Here is an 18,503-nt window from a genome sequence, read left to right as displayed (position 1 = left end):
TCACGGAACATTCTCCAGAATAGATCATATCTTGGGTCATGAATCAATCCTTGGTAAATTTTAAAAAATTGAAATTGTATCAAGTATCTTTTCCAACAACAACGCTATGAGACTAGATATCAATTACAGGAAAAGATCTGTAAAAAATACAAACACATGGAGGCTAAACAATACACTACTTAATAACGAAGTGATCACTGAAGAAATCAAAGAGGATATCAAAAAATACCTAGAAACAAATGATAATGGAGACACAATGACCCAAAACTTATGGGATGCAACAAAAGCAGTTCTAAGAGGGAAGTTTATAGCAATACAATCCTACCTTAAGAAACAGGAAACATCTTGAATAAACAATCTAACTTTGCACCTAAAGCAATTAGAGAAAGAAGAACAAAAAAACCCCAAAGTTAGGAGAAGGAAAGAAATCATAAAGATCATATCAGAAAAAAATGATAAAGAAATGAAGGAAATGATAGAAAAGATCAATAAAACTAAAAGGTGGTTCTTTGAGAAGATAAACAAAATTGATAAACCATTAGCCAGACTCATCAAGAAAAAAAAGAAGACTCAAATCAATAGAATTAGAAATGAAAAAGGAGAAGTAACAACTGACTGCAGAAATACAAAAGATCATGAGAGATTACTACAAGCAACTCTATGCCAATAAAATGGACAACCTGCAACAAATGGACAAATTCTTAGAATTGCACAACCTGCCAAGACTGAATCAGGAAGAAATAGAAAATATGAACAGACCAATCACAAGCACTGAAATTGAAACTGTGATTAAAAATCTTCCAACAAACAAAAGCCCAGGACCAGATGGCTTCACAGGCGAATTCTATCAAACATTTAGAGAAGAGCTAACACCTATCCTTCTCAAACTCTTCCAAAATATAGCAGAGGGAGGAACACTCCCAAACTCATTCTACGAGGCCACCATCACCCTGATACCAAAACCAGACAAGGATGTCACAAAGAAAGAAAACTACAGGCCAATATCTCTGATGAACATAGATGCAAAAATCCTCAACAAAATACTAGCAAACAGAATTCAACAGCACATTAAAAGGATCATACACAATGATCAAGTGGGGTTTATTCCAGGAATGCAAGGATTCTTCAATATATGCAAATCAATCAACGTGATACACCATATTAACAAATTAAAGGAGAAAAACCATATGATCATCTCAATAGATGCAGAGAAAGCTTTCAACAAAATTCAACACCCATTTATGATAAAAACCCTGCAGAAAGTAGGCATAGAGAGAACTTTCCTCAACAAAATAAAGGCCATATATGACAAACCCACATCCAACATAGTCCTCAATGGTGAAAAACTGAAATCATTTCCAGATGCTTTCAGGAACAAGACAAGATCAGGAACAAGACAAGGCTGCCCACTCTCACCACTCTTATTCAACATAGTTTTGGAAGTTTTAGCCACAGCAATCAGAGAAGAAAAGGAACTAAAAGGAATCCAAATCAGATAAGAAGGAGTAAAGCTGTCACTGTTTGCAGATGACATGATACTATACATAGAGAATCCTAAAGATGCTACCAGAAAACTGCTAGAGCTAATCAATGAATTTGGTAAAGTAGCAGGATACAAAATTAATGCACAGAAATCTCTGGCATTCCTATACACTAATGATGAAAAATATGAAAGTGAAATCAAGAAAACAGTCCCATTTACTATTGCAACAAAAAGAATAAAATATCTAGGAATAAACCTACCTAAGGAGACAAAAGACCTGTATGCAGAAAATTATAAGACACTGATGAAAGAAATTAAAGATGACACAAGTAGATGGAGAGATATACCATGTTCTTGGATTGGAAGAATCAACATTGTGAAAATGACTCTACTACCCAAAGCAATCTACAGATTCAATGCAATCCCTATCAAACTACCACTGGCATTTTTCACAGAACTAGAACAAAAAATTTCACAATTTGTATGGAAACACAAAAGACCCCGAATAGCCAAAGCAATTTTGAGAACTAAAAACGGAGTTGGAGGAATCAGGCTCCCTGACTTCCGACTATACTACAGAGCTACAGTAATCAAGATAGTATGGTTCTGGCACAAAAACAGAAATATAGATCAGTGGAACAGGATAGAAAGCCCAGAGATAAACCCACGCACATATGGTCACCGTATCTTTGATAAAGGAGGCAGGAATGTACAGTGGAGAAAGGACAGAGTCTTCTATAAGTGGTGCTGGGAAAACTGGACAGGTACATGTAAAAGTATGAGATTAAAAACATTCCTTAACACCATACACAAAAATAAGCTCAAAATGGATTAAAGACCTAAATATAAGGCCAGAAACTATCAAACTCTTAGAAGAAAACATAGGCAGGACACTCTATGACATAAATCACAGCAAGATCCTTTTTCACCCACCTCCTAGAGAAGTGGAAATAAAAACAAAAATAAAAAAAATGGGACCTAATGAAAGTTAAAAGCTTTTGCATAGCAAAGGAAACCATAAACAAGACCAAAAGAGGACCCTCAGAACGGGAGAAAATATTTGCAAATGAAGCAACTGACAAAGGATTAATCTCCAAAATTTACAACCAGCTCATGCAGCTCAATAACAAAAAAACAAACAACCCAATCCGAAAATGGGCAGAAGACCTAAACAGACATTTCTCCAAAGAAGATATACAGATTGCCAACAAACACATGAGAAAATGCTCAACATCATTAATCATTAGAGAAATGCAAATCAAAACTACAATGAGATATCATCTCACACTGGTCAGAATGGCCATCATCAAAAAACCTAGAAACAATAAATGCTGGAGAGGGTGTGGAGAAAAGGGAACACTTCAGCACTGCTGGTGGGAATGTGAATTGGTACAGCCACTATGGAGAACAGTATGGAGGTTCCTTAAAAAACTACAAATAGAACTACCATATGACCCAGCAATCCCACTACTGGGCATATACCCTGAGAAAACCATAATTCAAAAACAGTCATGTACCAAAATGTTCATTGCAGCTCTATTTACAATAACCCAGAGATGGAAAGAACCTAAGTGTCCATCATTGGATGAATGGATAAAGAAGATGTGGCACATATATACAGTGGAATATTACTCAGCCATAAAAAGAAACGAAATTGAGTTATTTGTAGTGAGGTGGATGGACCTAGAGTCTGTCATACAGAGTGAAGTAAGTCAGAAAGAGAAAGACAAATACCGTATGCTAACACATATATATGGAATCTAAGGAAAAAAAATGTCATGAAGAACCTAGGGGTAAGATGGGAATAAAGACACAGACCTACTAGAGAATGGACTTGAGGATATGGGGAGGGGGAAGGGTAAGCTGTGACAAAGTGAGAGATTGGCATGGACATATATACACTACCAAACATAAAATACGTAGCTAGTGGGAAGCAGCCGCATAGCACAGGGAGATCAGCTCAGTGCTTTTTGACCACCTGGATTGGTGGGATAGGGAGAGTGGGAGGGAGGGAGACGCAAGAGGGAGTAGAAATGGGAACATATGTATATGTATAACTGATTCACTTTGTTATAAAGCAGAAACTAACACACCATTGTAAAGCAATTATACTCCAATAAAGATGTAAAATATATATTATATATATATATTCTGCAATACTATAGCCACCTGACATTAAGAAATTGTTAAAAAGTCTATCATGACATTTTGGATATAATTTTAAATTAGTAGTTAAGGGTCAAAAGAGCAACAGCATAATTCAGTTTAATGAATTGAGGATATTCATAAGGAATATCCTGGGATAATACATGAAGTATTTTATTGCCTTGGTCAATATTGGGATTAACAGGCAAATCTATTTGATTAACCATATGAAACTGCCATTTCTGTAAGTAAAAGCTGATTTATTATCAGTGTATTAGTTTTCTTTGCTGCATAACAAATTACCACAAACTAATCAACTTAAAACCATACCTAATTATTATTCCATTATGTATTCATTATTTATTATTCTGTTGATCAGCAGTTTGAGTTGACTGAGCTGGAGTCTGTGCTGAGGACCTTACAAGGTGAAATTCAAGGTTTCAGCCAGGCCAACTTCTCATCTTGTCAATATCATGCTGAAATTCCTAGCTAATGCTATATGACAAGAAAAACAATAAAAGATACACAGATTGGAAAGGAAGAGATAAAACTGTCTTCTTTTACAGATAACGTGATCATATATGCAGAAAATATGAGAAACAAAAATAATCCTGGAACCAATAAGAGATTAAAGCAAGGTTTCAGAATAAAAAATTAATATACAAAAGTCAATTGCTTTTCTATAATGAGGTATTTGAAATTAAAAACACAAAACCAAAAATGAATGAGGTATTTGAAATTAAAAACACAAAATCATTTACTTTAGCACTCCAAAAAAGAAATACTTATGCATAAATCTAACAAAGTATACACAAAATCTTTATGAAGAAAACTATAAAACTCTGATGAATGAAATTAAAGAATTAATAAATATAGTGATATTCTATATTCATGGATAGGAAGATTCAATATTGTTAAGATGTCAGTTCTTCCCAAATCTGTAAATTATATGCAATCCTAATCAAAATCCCAGTAATTACTCTACGGGTATCAGGAAAGTGATTCTAATGCTTATATGGTGGGACAAAAGACACAGAATAGCCAATACAATATTAAAAGAGAAGAACAAAGCTGGAGGTCTGACTTTGCCCAATTTCTAGGCTCACTACAAAGCTACAGTAATCTAAACAGTGTAGTATTGGCAAAAGAATAGATAAATAGATCAGTGTAATAGAATAAAGAACCCATAAATACCCCCCTATAAATACCAGTCAACTAATCTTTGACAAAGGATCAAAGGCAATACAATAGAGCAAAGATAGTCCTTTCAACAAATGGTGCTAGAACAACTAGACATCCACATGCAAAAAAATGAATGTAGACACACGCTTCCTCAAAAGTAACTCAAAATGGATCAAAGCTCTAAATGTAAAATGCAAAACTATAAAAATCCTAGAAGATAGCACAGGAGAAAAACTATATGACCTTGGATATGGTGATGCCTTTTTAGATACAACATCAATGGTATGATCCATGAAAGAAATAATTGATAATCTAGAATTAATCAAAATTAAAAACCTCTGCTATGTGAAAGGTAATGTCAAAAGAAGGAGAAGATAAGCCATAGACTGGAAGAAAATATTTGAAAAAGACACATCTGATAAAGGACTCTTACCCAAAATATACCAAAAAAACTCTTAAAACTGAAGAATAAGAAAACAAATGCCTAGATGAAAATTGGGCCAAAGACCTTCACAAACACCTCACCAAAGAAGATATATAGAAGGCAAATAAGCATATGCAAAGATGCTCCACATTATATGTATCAGGGAAATAAAAATTAAACCAACTACCACTACACACTTATTGGATACCACTACAGATCTATTAGAATGGCTGAAATCCAAAGCACTGAAAACACCAAATGCTGTTAAGAATGTGAAGCAACAAAAACTCTCATTCATTGCTGGTAGGAGTGCTGAACAACATAGCAACTTTGGAAGACCATTTGGCAGTTTCTTACAAAACTAAACATACTTTTACCATACTGTCCAGCAATCACCCTTCTTGGTATTTACCCAAAGGAGCTGGAAACATATGTCCACACAAAAACCTGCACAAAGATATTTACAGCAGCCTTATTCAAAATTGCCAAAACTGAAAACACCAAGATGTCCTTCAGTAGGTGAATGGAGAAACTATGGTATGTCCAGAAAATGGCATATTTTTCAGTGCTAAAAAGAAATGAGCTATCAAGCCATGAAAAGACATGGTAGAACCTCAGATGCATATTACTAAGTGATAGACACCAGTGTGAAAAGACTATATATTGTATGATTCCAACTGTTTTGACATGATCAAAAGACAAAACTATGGACACAATAAAAGATCAGTTGTTGCCAGGGTTGTAGTGGGAGAGAGATGAACAGGCAGAACACAACTGATTTTTAGGGAATTCAAAATACTCTCTCTGGTAGTCTAATGATGTATATGTTATTATTCATTTGTCCAAATCTATAAAATGTACAACACCAAGAGTGAATTGTTAGGTAAACTATAGACTTTGGGTGATTATGATGTGTCAGTGTAGGTTCATCCTTGTTAAAAAATGTACCACTCTGATAAGTGATGTTGATAATGGAGGAGGCTATGCATGTGTGGGGGCAGGAGGTATATTGGAAATCTTTGTAACTTCCTCTCAATTTTGTTGTAAACCTAAAACCACTCTAAAAAAGTAAAGTCTTTTAGAATCAATTTACTTAAATCATCTTTTCATATTGGATGGGTTGTGATATTTTCCTATTTAAAAGAAAATAGTTAATTTTATCTAAGTTGCCAAATTCATGTGTGTAGAGTTGTATATAGTATCCCATCACTTCTTCTGTCACAAGGCTGCTTTCAAGGAGGATGTAACACTTCACATTTCTTCCAGTAATGTGAAAATTTTATTTGGGTTGCCTGAAAAGTTCATTCGGGTTTTTCTGTAAGAGCTTACCAAAAAATCTAAAAGAACTTTTCGGCCAACCCAATATAATTCAACACAATTCTTCTAAATTTTTCTCACTTTGATGGATTTATATTTCAATTCCTTTCTGTTCTTGTTTGGAGTCATTGTTTGATGAGCATTCTGTCTTGGAAAACTTGTGGTGTACTCTAAATTCTTGCATATTCAGAAATATCTATCTTGCACACTAACAATGAAAAGATGTCTTGGTTGGGTGTAGGATTGTTGAGTTCTACTCATCAAATTTCTCTTAATAGAGTGTAGATAATATTCTAATGTCTTCTGCTTCAAGTGTTTCAGAATGTCTGGTGGTGACACTTTAATATCTTCTTCCTTCTTATTTACCTATTTCAATTTTGGAAACATGATGTTTTCTTTTTACCTTAGAATTGCTATTTTTCCAGGAACTCCATGAAACTTTCAAGCTTAGACATGAATCTTTCTCCAGATGAAAACAATATTTTTCTATTAACTAAATTCCTTTTCTCATATATTACATTTCATTTTAAAAAATTTTTCATTTCCATGTTAGTTCTCTTGTATTTTTCAAATAAGTTGCTAAGATTTTCTCACATATATTCTTTCTCTTTCAATTTTTTTCTTATTTCAGCAAAATTCTCCCATTTGATATTCTAGTCTACTACTTCAGATCATTAACTGTAGTACAGTATTTAATGTACTAAACATTACTACTATTAAGTACTACTTAAAGGTAGCACCAATTTACTCATTAAATTGTTTTCCGGAGAAATCATGTTACCATCTGCTTCTGTACTGTAGCTCTACTTTATGGATTTTTGTGGCTTGTTTATGTCCATCTGATATCCCTTTATTGTGCTGCAAGGCCCTGTGAGAGGGCAGTTATTTATTTGTATGTTTGTTTAATTATTCATGTATTTATTTATACATTAAGTCTCGGGTCTTTATTATGGATCACTCTAGTATCTTCAGTCCCGCAAGTGGAGAAAGGAAATCAGTCGCTCCCCACCGTGAGCCGACTGTGTAGAGTAAAAAGGTCTCCAGTCTGGCTGAAGTCTCTTGCAGTAAAATTCATTCTTCTCTAATCACTGTGCTTTCCAACACTGAGGTACAAGAGTGATTTAGCACATCCAATCTGCAAGTCTTGTCATGTGTGGTTCCAAGGGGAACAAAGACAGCTATTTGTGTTGGTCAAAGCAAAAATCATACCAGATATTATCAGGAAGACCTTATTCAAGGCTACTGAAATAAGGACGAGAAACGAACACAGGATGAACTCAACTTCCCTAAACAAAAGGTAGGGGAGTTTATAAGAGCTGGGGTGGAGATACTAAGCCATCTGTTTTCTCATTGGCTTTACCCAAAGGAAAAGTAAACTTTCCCATCTCTTCATGACAGGATGTAGTTTTACAAGTTTGAGGGAGGTGCCCACCTAAAACAGGTTCTTACCTTTCTACTGAGAATAGGAGATACGGACACTTTCTTCTTTGATGATTACATTTCAAAGGGATGGTTCTCAGGTCCTTGAGAAAGTCCCAGGTCCTGGGTTGTAAAACAACAAGAAGTTTTTTAAAATGATTTAGTTATATATTTAAATATATATAATATAATATATTATATATATATATATATTTAGAGAGAGAGAGAGAGAGAATTTACAAGTTTTCTAAGTAAATAAGAAAAGGGAGGGGAGGGGCCTCTGTGGTTAGCCATCTGAATTTTGTAAAGCCCTGGCAAGAGGAAGGTCGGGGTCTAGAGGCAAGAAGAAGCCTGTCTAAAGTTCAGTCAAGCTGTGGGAAATGTTAAGGCTGTCTTTATCAGGACTGAATTCCAATCTAATATCAAACAAGCATCTGAGAAGAGGATAACGTTTGGAGCTAGTAAAAGAAGAGGTGGAAGACAGACTCACAGTACCATTTGCTAAAACTCTTTGAGCATTAACCCTCATTATCTTTTTTTTTTTTTTAAGAAACCAAAGGAAATCTTTAGATTTTTATTAGGTGCTAAATATAAAAGATTCTTGAACTAAGACAAACATTTGTATTACCAGAGGACATAGATCTAAATTTAATGGAAGAGTAATCTTGCAAGGTAAATTATTATACTAATTTACAATACTAACTATAAAATGTCACTATAGTCAACAAAGTATTTTAAATAATATATGCTATTCACCTGTATGTTTAGATGATAGAATTCTCACTTCCTATGACTGATTTAACATTTTGATTACAAACCAGTGGCTTAATTAAGGCCATATTTCAGTCCTGTTAATTTTCTAATAAAACAAATTGATTATATATGCTTACTAATGTCCTGTTCTTTATTCTCTTATAAGTGACCACCCTACTATGCACATAATTTTAATATTTAATCCAAGAAAAATGACATTCTTAGATCTATGCTATACTGTGCAATGATTAAATTATGCAAATATAACAAGACAGGAATCTTGTTACATGAAAAATGCTGACTCATTCAAAAATGCTAATGTCCAACTGTTAAGAACTTCCTCTGAGAAAAACTTTCATGTAAAATTAACTGTTCTAACAAGATTTGACATAAATGAAATCTGCAAATGAATGAATAATTTATAGGTACTATATTAATGTCAGAAGTTTCCTGGTTAGATTTGCTTATTCTAAATTGCCAAGATATGATCCTAAAGGAAAATTAATCTTCAATCCCCAAAGTTTCTGTTACCTCATCTATTTAATGATTGAATTTAACATATTTATTTGTTCACCCCCTTTTCACTTTATACTCTTAGTCAAACAATTTAATGAGGACACAATTCATTATTTTTTAAATCAATGAATTATTATTCTGTTGGGCTAATTGAAATACTGGATGAAAACAGATGAAGAGTCATGAATGAGCAGGCTTGCTGAAAGTCAAATGGCTTTAACAGTGTATGAAGGGGTTACCTTTTATGATAAAATCTTTAGTGATTCCACGAAAGAAGAAAATACGCATCCATCTGTCACTTTGCTCTCTTAACATCTGTACCAAGAGAACAGACAATAGATGTCAATTAATAAAACATCCTATTCTTAAATCTTTTTAAATTGAAAGTTAATTTGCTCATAAAGAACTTTTAGAACATATAGAAATGAAAAGGTAAATGATGATATGTAACATTTTAGCAGTAAACTGGATAAAAATCAAGATGAAAAAAGGAGAAGGGGTAAATGTGAATTACAAGTTTATAGTTAATGTGAGGTCTTATTTTATGTAGTCTATTTCTAAGTTGAAAAATGTGTATTATGTGTTTCTAAATGAAGACCAATCAACTCTCTTCATGAAGAGAAATTTTTTAAATTGACGTAAAGAAATGTAATTGACAGAGAGTTGGTACAATTTGCCACATTCCGTGGGCATTTCTTTTTTTTTTTTTCCCATGGGTATTTCTAATGGGGTACGGTTGTAGCCATTTCACAGGAGTGGAAAGTCTGGCAGCACCTCCTCATCAACTATGGTGGTAAAGGAGAACAGTTCTATTAAGAGTGATGCATCAAAGTCGTTGGCAATTTTCATCCACATTATGAAATATAATTTCTAGTATTTTCCTAGTATTTACTTTTCAAGGAAAGTTCTATTCAAATAAACTTTGGATTTCTTTTCAGAATATATTCTTGGGAGATAAAATATTTTATGTATAAAATGGCCATTAGAGACAACAATACTTATTTCAAAATTACCTGGTACTGCACATTAATTAATGGCATTACATATGTATGAACCAATTACAATATTTACACAGGCCACGCAGATCCCTGTTCATTTAATTATAATTTGATAACTCTTTTGAATAAACTTAGCAACAGTGGCAAAACCCAATAGAATATATTAACATTTTACAAATGAATTACACGTTATGAGATAGAAAATTATTTTTTGTGACTTTAGGGGTCATAATCAAAATCCGATGTGCTGGGGCTTCCCTAGTGGCGCAGTGGTTGAGAATCTGCCTGCCAATGCAGGTGACACGGGTTCGAGCCCTGGTCTGGGAAGATCCTACATGCCACGGAACAGCTAGCCCCGTGAGCCACAACTACTGAGCCTGCACGTCTGGAGCTTGTGCTCCGCAACAACAGAGGCCGCGACAGTGAGAGGGCCGCGCACTGCGATGAAGAGTGGCCCCTGCTCGCCGCAACTAGAGAAAGCCCAAGCACAGAAACGAAGACCCAACACAGCCAAAAATAAATAAATAAATAAATAAAAATTAAAAAAAAGAAAATCCGATGTGCCTGAAGACAGGAACAAGTGGGATGTCTTACCGGTTGTCATGTACATGGGTACAATAAATTATTTTACAAGCCATACCTCATATTATTATCATGCTATGACACAATTATGTTACCATCACATTGTTTATTTAGATGTATTTTAAATATTTAGTGCATAGGAAAGCATTAATTTATTTGAGACTTGGTAAATTTGAATATTTATTTACATTATGATCTACAAGTAATTACATTTTCTGAAAATTTATAGGAATTAATAGTCCATTAAAGCCAAGTAATTATGGTGTAAGAAAATATAGGATATGATCACATAGTAGTTTAAACATATCATTTTATATTCTGCAGCTTTAAATAAAACTATTAAGTCCTTATAAGAAAGTTCTGACTGGAGAAAATCTTGGGATGTAGTTATTTTGTCTTGTTTGACTTTTGTCTAATTTATCCCTGCAACAACATTTTTGTTTTACTATTTATTGCCTTAAAAAAAAATGTGAGCATGCTCATCTTTCTGTATTCCTTTGCTTTTAACCTGTGTCTTTATATATAAAGTGGTTCTTATAGACAATAGATCATATCTTGAAAATAGTTACTTCCCCCACCCTCTCCTGCCAGAAACAATAGGGTATTTTCACTATTCACTGGGAGAACCCAAAAATGTGTTAGGGACCCCTAAGACCGCACTCCCCTAGGAGTTTCTCAAGATTAAGACAGTCCACATTCAGCCTCCAGCAATTTGTCATTATCACTTAAGTGTTCTACCAGCTTATGACTCCGGCAGCTTCTGTTCCAGGTAAACTGATCTCGGCCATGACTCCCTGGACGTACCTATCTCCCCAGATTTCAAGGTGACAGTTTGCTCTGTGTTCTCAATGGTTTGATGGGTACAATAGAAGTCATTACCTTTGAGTTTGTTCAGGTTTTTCTTATTGTAAGGAAGAAAAATGTTACTGACTGGAATGACCACTTCCAAGCTCTTGACATGTCAGAGATGAAACCAGAATTCTTAAGTACACTTAAGAGTAAATAAAAGTACTTTTTTAAGAACATTGGTTTGTATCAGAAAGGTACCCGATCTATTCAAGCCTTGAAATAGATAAGAATTTTGCTTTCTGAACAAAGAAAACATAAAATTAATCATTTGAAAGAGTAAATAGACATGTCAAATTTAGTGATTAAATATTTTCAACTCAAAACGTGAATGGTAAATATATAAATGATAAAGAATAGGAGATGTGTTTGTGGGTGTGTGTTTGTGTGTGTTATGCACTGACAAAGAAAACTTCCAGGTAATCTCTAAAAGGATATGTTATATTGTGATTTATAATAAGAAATATATATTTTGTTTTCATCCTGTTTCTGGCACAGAGCTCCTAAAACCCTTGTAATTTCTTGTGAGGAGAGCAATGAAGGTGTCTTTTCTTCTGTTGATGAGATTTAGTTTAGAAAGCCCCTACGTCACCTAAGCATGGAGGCTAGTCACCAGAGGAGACAACCACATGACTAGAGCCTTGGAACTTTCATTCCCCAGCCCTCCAATCCACCTACTGAGTGCGGAGAGGCAGAAGAAATTGATTTCAGTCACCTATGGCCCATGATTTAAACAATAGTGCTTATGTAATGAAGCCCCATAAAATCCCCAAAGGAGAGGGTTCAGAGAACTTCTGGGTGGGTGAACATGTGGAGATTCAGGGAGAGTGGCACACTGGGAGAGGGCATGGACACTCTGAGCTCCTTCCCACATGTCTCGTCTATGCGTCTCTTCCATCTGGCTGTATCTGAGTTATATCCTTTTATAATACACCAGTAATCTGGTAAGTAGAATATTTCTCTGAGTTCTGTGAATTGCTCTAGCGGGGGTCATTGGAAACCCCTATTTATAGCCAGTTAGTCAGAAGCACAGGTGATAACCTGGACTTGCAACTGGCTGGCTGAAGGGGGGTGGGGGGCATTCTTTTAGGACTGAGTTCTTTTTTTTTTTTTTTTTTTCGGTACGCGGGCCTCTCACTGTTGTGGCCTCTCCCGTTGCAGAGCACAGGCTCCGGACACGCAGGCTCAGCAGCCATGGCTCACGGGCCTAGCTGCTCCGCGGCATGTGGGATCTTCCCGGACCAGGGCATGAACCCGCGTCCCCTGCATCGGCAGGCGGACTCTCAACCACTGCGCCACCAGGGAAACCCTAGGACTGAGTTCTTAACCTGTGGGATCTGATGCTACCTCCAGGTAAATAATACCAAAATTGCATTAAATTTTAGGACACCCAGATGGTGTCAAAAAATACTTGTGGGAACTCCCCTCCCCCTGGTTGGGTGTAGAATCAGAGAATACAAAGAGGAATGATAAATTATTCATAATCTCAGTAGCTGGAGATGATGATTGTTAAGAGTTTACATAATTTCATGCTGTTGTCTCTTTCTTTTAATCAGAAACTACACTTATTTGCACAACTATATCATATACATATTTTCTGTTTCAAAAACATCTACATTACAGGTAATGCAACAACACCTCCCCAAATACATGACTCATTCGATAGCTTCAGAGAATACAACTATTAACATTATGCTCTGTATACGTCCATTATTTTTCTATACATAGACACACAAACATACATATTCATAAATCATTGTGCTGTATGATTTTATTAAAATTGTATGATATTGTGCTTAATGAATCATAATAAACTTCTTCAATTTAGCAGTGTTTTTTTATGCTTTTGTCATATTGGTTCAAATGAATCCTTTCGTTATGGTTGGCCTCTGAGTAGGATTTTATACCATGCATCTTCTTTATTCTGTTTAACCACATTGCTATTGATGACAGTTAAGACTGCTCCAGTATTTTTTTTTCTAATGGTATAGACAATCAAAAAGTTTATCCATGCTATAGATTCTATTTTTTTTCCACTTAAAAGTTAACCTGCTATTCAATTTCTTAAAATGCCTTACTTTCTTAATAACTAGGCTAGTAGCAGACACACCTCAGTGCAGGATTTTCAAGTAAATATTGAGATGAAGCACACAGCTAATATTAACAATTTGAAGGTCTTTATACTACTCACTCCAAATCTAACAAAACACTTAGCATCACAACATTCCAGCATGCATGGGAGGAGGGGGAACAAGTTAAGTCTAGGTTTGCAGAGCAAGTGCCCACTTTGCTTCTTCAACCTGTGGGAGCTGCAGAGGAGTTGGAAGAGAAAGAGGTACTGGTTGAGCATCCCTGAGAATTGCCGGCCACACCTGTATTTCAGGCAGGACATATGTATAAGTAAGAAGTGCTGATCTTTAAGGCACAGAAATTTCACCCACTTTAAAAACAACCATAGAAGCTTTCCAGCTTTTAAGAATCCATTCTCCCAGAAGTCATTATTTTTACACTTTGAAAGGATTTCATATGCTAAATATATATGTCATATATGCATATATATTATATAAACACTACCTATTTTTTTCTGGATTTCTCTTGAAATTTGCTTTTTTTTTTAACACTCAAAGGCAATCAGCTTGCTAATAATTCTGTGCCATCACAGGAGAATTCAATATTAAGACAAGTGAATGACCAACATAAATATTTTTAAGTAATCTCAAATAAACTTAATTTTCTTAAACACTGGGACAAATTTCACATGGTTCAATTCATACAAAAACCCACTAAAGAAGATTCTAGCACATTTCCACATCTACATAATGAGATTATCTGCTGTTTCTGTCAGGATTTGGTTAGGAAAATAAAAGCAAGGACATGTATTCCAGAAATAAAGAGTTTAATATGGGAATTACAAGCTCACACAACTGGGAATAGCTGAGGAATGATGAACATAAAAGCTTCTAATAAATATCTCCACCTCAAGTCCTGAAGAGTGTGGTTCTCAAGAGCTCAAAATAAAGTTACTGCAGGGCTTCCCTGGTGGTACAGTGGTTGAGAATCTGCCTGCTAATGCAGGGGACACGGGTTCGAGCCCTGGTCTGGGAAGATCACATATGCCACGGAGCAACTAGGCCCGTGAGCCACAACTACTGAGCCTGCGCATCTAGAGCCTGTGCTCCGCAACGCGAGGCCACGATAGTGAGAGGCCCGCACACCGCGATGAAGAGTGGCCCCCGCTTGCCACAACTAGAGAAAGCCCTAGCACAGAAACGAAGACCCAACACAGCAAAAATAAATAAATTAATTAATAAACTCCTACCCCGAACATCTTCTTAAAAAAATAAATAAATAAAGTTACTGCAATTTTTAAGAATCTTTGCTAAGTTCTCACCATCTACCTCAGTCTGTGGCAGCTGTGTCTTCTCAAAAGCCTGCCAGGAAGCCACTTCAATTCAACTGTCCTTGGGGAGTAGTTTTGTCTTTCACCTTGTAAATCACTCGTGAATGTTGTGCAATGTCAAACTCTAGCCTGAAACCATATGTGGAAGGGAACTTCGCAAAATTAAGCTCTGTGCTATTTTCTGTGAGGCAGAGGAGACCTGAGAAGGGAATAAATTGATGACAGACAACCCAGCATAGTCTACACCATCTCAACTCTGTATTTATATGCGACCCATTGACACGCAGTTCACTTCTGAATGAAGAGGATAACAGCACTATGCCTGCCTGATGTGATGTATTTGTTCTTTGTACAACCACACACATGCTTACATTCTTCCTAAAAGGGGTAACTTCTTTCTTTCTTTGCCTAGTCACAATAGTTTATATACTATAACTTAAATGCTGAATTATAGAGCTGAATGTTATTTACATAACTTATATCTGTTATCAGATAGTGGGGAATGGAAAAAGAAAATATTTCATACAGTTAAATATCAAGGCAAGGAAGAAAAATATGTATAGTTACTATAGTCCTCCTGCCTGCAACTGGTTATGTGGCTGGAGTTAGGAGTCATAACTTCCTTTCTCCAATTCCTACTCAATGTTTGCTTTGCCCTCATCCAGCACTTTAGCTGGACATATTTATTTGGCAGACAGACCTAAACATGCACTCCTAAGAAGGCTGTGTCATTGATGGTTATTCTTATTTTGGCTTGTTATAGTTTTCTTTTTACTTCTAATTTTGGATGAAGTCCAGAAAATCCACTAAGTCCAGACATCCTCTTCCCTGTCCATTGTGTAGTAGCCATATTATTGCCCGTAACTAGTTAGAATCAATTATCTAGTTTTTTCCCTTTCAGTGGTATCAGCATAGTAACTGTAACTACCTGAAAACAAGGCCCAAGTGCTTCTTATCTAAATGCCTCTCTACCCCTCTGAAGAAGTGTCTCTCAAAGAGCACTCTGCTCACAGAGTGCCTTCTTCCTTCCCACTGCTGCCATGATTTCCTGCTCTGGCAGAAGATCTTGATAAAGCTCACAGCTGACTATGCAGAAATGGAAAAGGAGGAATAAAGCTATGTTGTGGGTAAATATTCACATTTTCTAGATTTGCTTGATTTACAGTTTTTTGGTTGTTTCTGAGCTCTTCTGGCTGACCACAACACTTCTTAGTTCCTTTTGCAGGTTTTTGAAAAAGTCACACTTATTTAAACCTTTATTTAAAACCACTTATTAGACAAATTCTCTTCCATTCATGAAGAACAATGGGTCCCTCTAGTATGAACCAACCAGAGCTTTCCATTCCTTTACTTCTGCACCCACACACATCTACACCCATACCATGTTCCCTTACCCTCAAGGTGTCAAGATGTGGTGTCCCTCATCTGGACAAATATAAGCCCTGTAATTCTTATCCTTATTGCATTCTTTTCACCACCTTGATCTGCTATATCCTCATTCTTATTAACTTTCAACATCTTTTTTACAAAGATAGAAGGAGCACACACAGTCTATAAGACTATCCTCACTTCTGACAACAACTGTAAGTTCAGGGATGGAGGGTTCCCAAAACCACCCTCAGGTTTCATAATTCACTAGAAGGACTCATAGAACTTACTGAGAGCTGTTATATTCAAAGTTATGAATTATTACTAGGAAAGGATACAATCAAAATCAGCCAAGGGAGGAAGCATAAATGGCAGAATCCAGGAAAGTGTCAAACACGCAGCTTCCATTGTCCTCTGTCTGTGGAAGAGTATTCCTTTCCTGACATCTATGTGTGACAAAACACATGGAACATTGTCAACCAGGGAAGTCTATCTGAGCTTTGATGTTCAAAGATTTTTATTGGGGCTACCGGGTCAACTACCTATATGGCAACCTCACTCTATAATACCTCTGGAGGTCAAAGTGATGATGTGTGACTCAAAGCCCTATCCTAAATCACATTGTTAGACTATAACAATGCCCCAGGCCAACAAAGACAATCCTGTAAGACAGGAGATTTCAAGAGCTTAGAGTGTAACTGTCAGAAGCTTAGGGCAAAAGCCATTTTTCTCTTTGGATACGATTAAATTATTTACTACACACTTTTCTAATTTTTAATTTTCTCTCAGTCAATAAATATGTTCAAATTTGGTTCAGCCACTATGGAGAACAGTATGGAGGTTCCTTAAAAAAACTACAAATAGAACTACCATATGACCCAGCAATCCCACTACTGGGCATATACCCTGAGAAAACCAAAATTCAAAAAGAGTCATGTACCAAAATGTTCATTGCAGCTCTATTTACAATAGCCCGGAGATGGAAACAACCTAAGTGCCCATCATCGGATGAATGGATAAAGAAGATGTGGCACATATATACAATGGAATATTACTCAGCCATAAAAAGAAATGAAATTGAGCTATTTGTAATGAGGTGGATAGACCTAGAGTCTGTCATACAGAGTGAAGTAAGTGAGAAAGAAAAAGACAAATACCGTATGCTAACACATATATATGGAATTTAAGAAAAAAAATGTCATGAAGAACCTAGGGGTAAAGCAGGAATAAAGACGCAGACCTCCTAGAGAACGGACTTGAGGTTATGGGGAGGGGGAAGGGTGAGCTGTGACAGGGCGAGAGAGAGTCATGGGCATATACACACTAACAAACGTAGTAAGGTAGATAGCTAGTGGGAAGCAGCCGCATGGCACAGGGATATTGGCTTGGTGCTTTGTGACAGCCTGGAGGGGTGGGATAGGGAGGGTGGGAGGGAGGGAGACCCAAGAGGGAAGACATATGGGAACATATGTTTATGTATGACTGATTCACTTTGTTATAAAGCAGAAACTAACACACCATTGTAAAGCAATTATACCCCAATAAAGATGTTAAAAAAAAAAAAAAATTTGCCCATCCTAAAAAATATTTTTTCCAACATCTCCCTCTAACAAATCTGTCTTTGCTTTTTTATTCAAAATTCTTCAAGTTTCCTCTTATTCATCGGCCACTCACTTCTCAGAGCACTCTGTTCTTTCTCTGTTCCTTTCCTGTCATTACCCTATCCCTCCAATATTGTTTTCAGTGAACCTTTAAAACTCCAGATCTCAGGAAGTCTCTTCAGACTTAATCTTGTTTATATTCTGCCATTAACAATCACTTGGACATCTTGAAATGTTTCACAACCATACATCTCTCTTGTCTCTAAAACATCTTTCAAAGCCAATTATATTTATTCTGAATATTTTCCAACCTCCGTCAGTTGTACTTGAACCACTAAGGATTTATCATTTTTTCCTTCAACTTACATCAACATATTACAAATACGTATTGGTTTAGATCATAAGTATGTTTATAATGGGCTTGTCTACCCCATTATGCTGGAAATACATTGTCATATTTATCAACTTT

General features: G+C 35.9%; 1 long non-coding RNA gene across 1 annotated transcript; it reads left to right on the top strand.

Moving 5' to 3' along the window:
* Positions 1-2,493: 2,493 nt before the first annotated feature.
* LOC125963501 (uncharacterized) lies at positions 2,494-18,008 on the top strand. Its single transcript, XR_007475536.1, has 2 exons — positions 2,494-2,901; positions 17,274-18,008. It is a non-coding gene; the product is annotated as an uncharacterized LOC125963501 (long non-coding RNA).
* Positions 18,009-18,503: the final 495 nt, after the last annotated feature.

This window comes from Orcinus orca, chromosome 2 (genome assembly GCF_937001465.1).
Source record: "Orcinus orca chromosome 2, mOrcOrc1.1, whole genome shotgun sequence".
In the NCBI taxonomy this organism is placed as follows: Eukaryota; Metazoa; Chordata; class Mammalia; order Artiodactyla; family Delphinidae; genus Orcinus; species Orcinus orca.
This window is presented reverse-complemented; position numbering and strand designations above follow the sequence as displayed.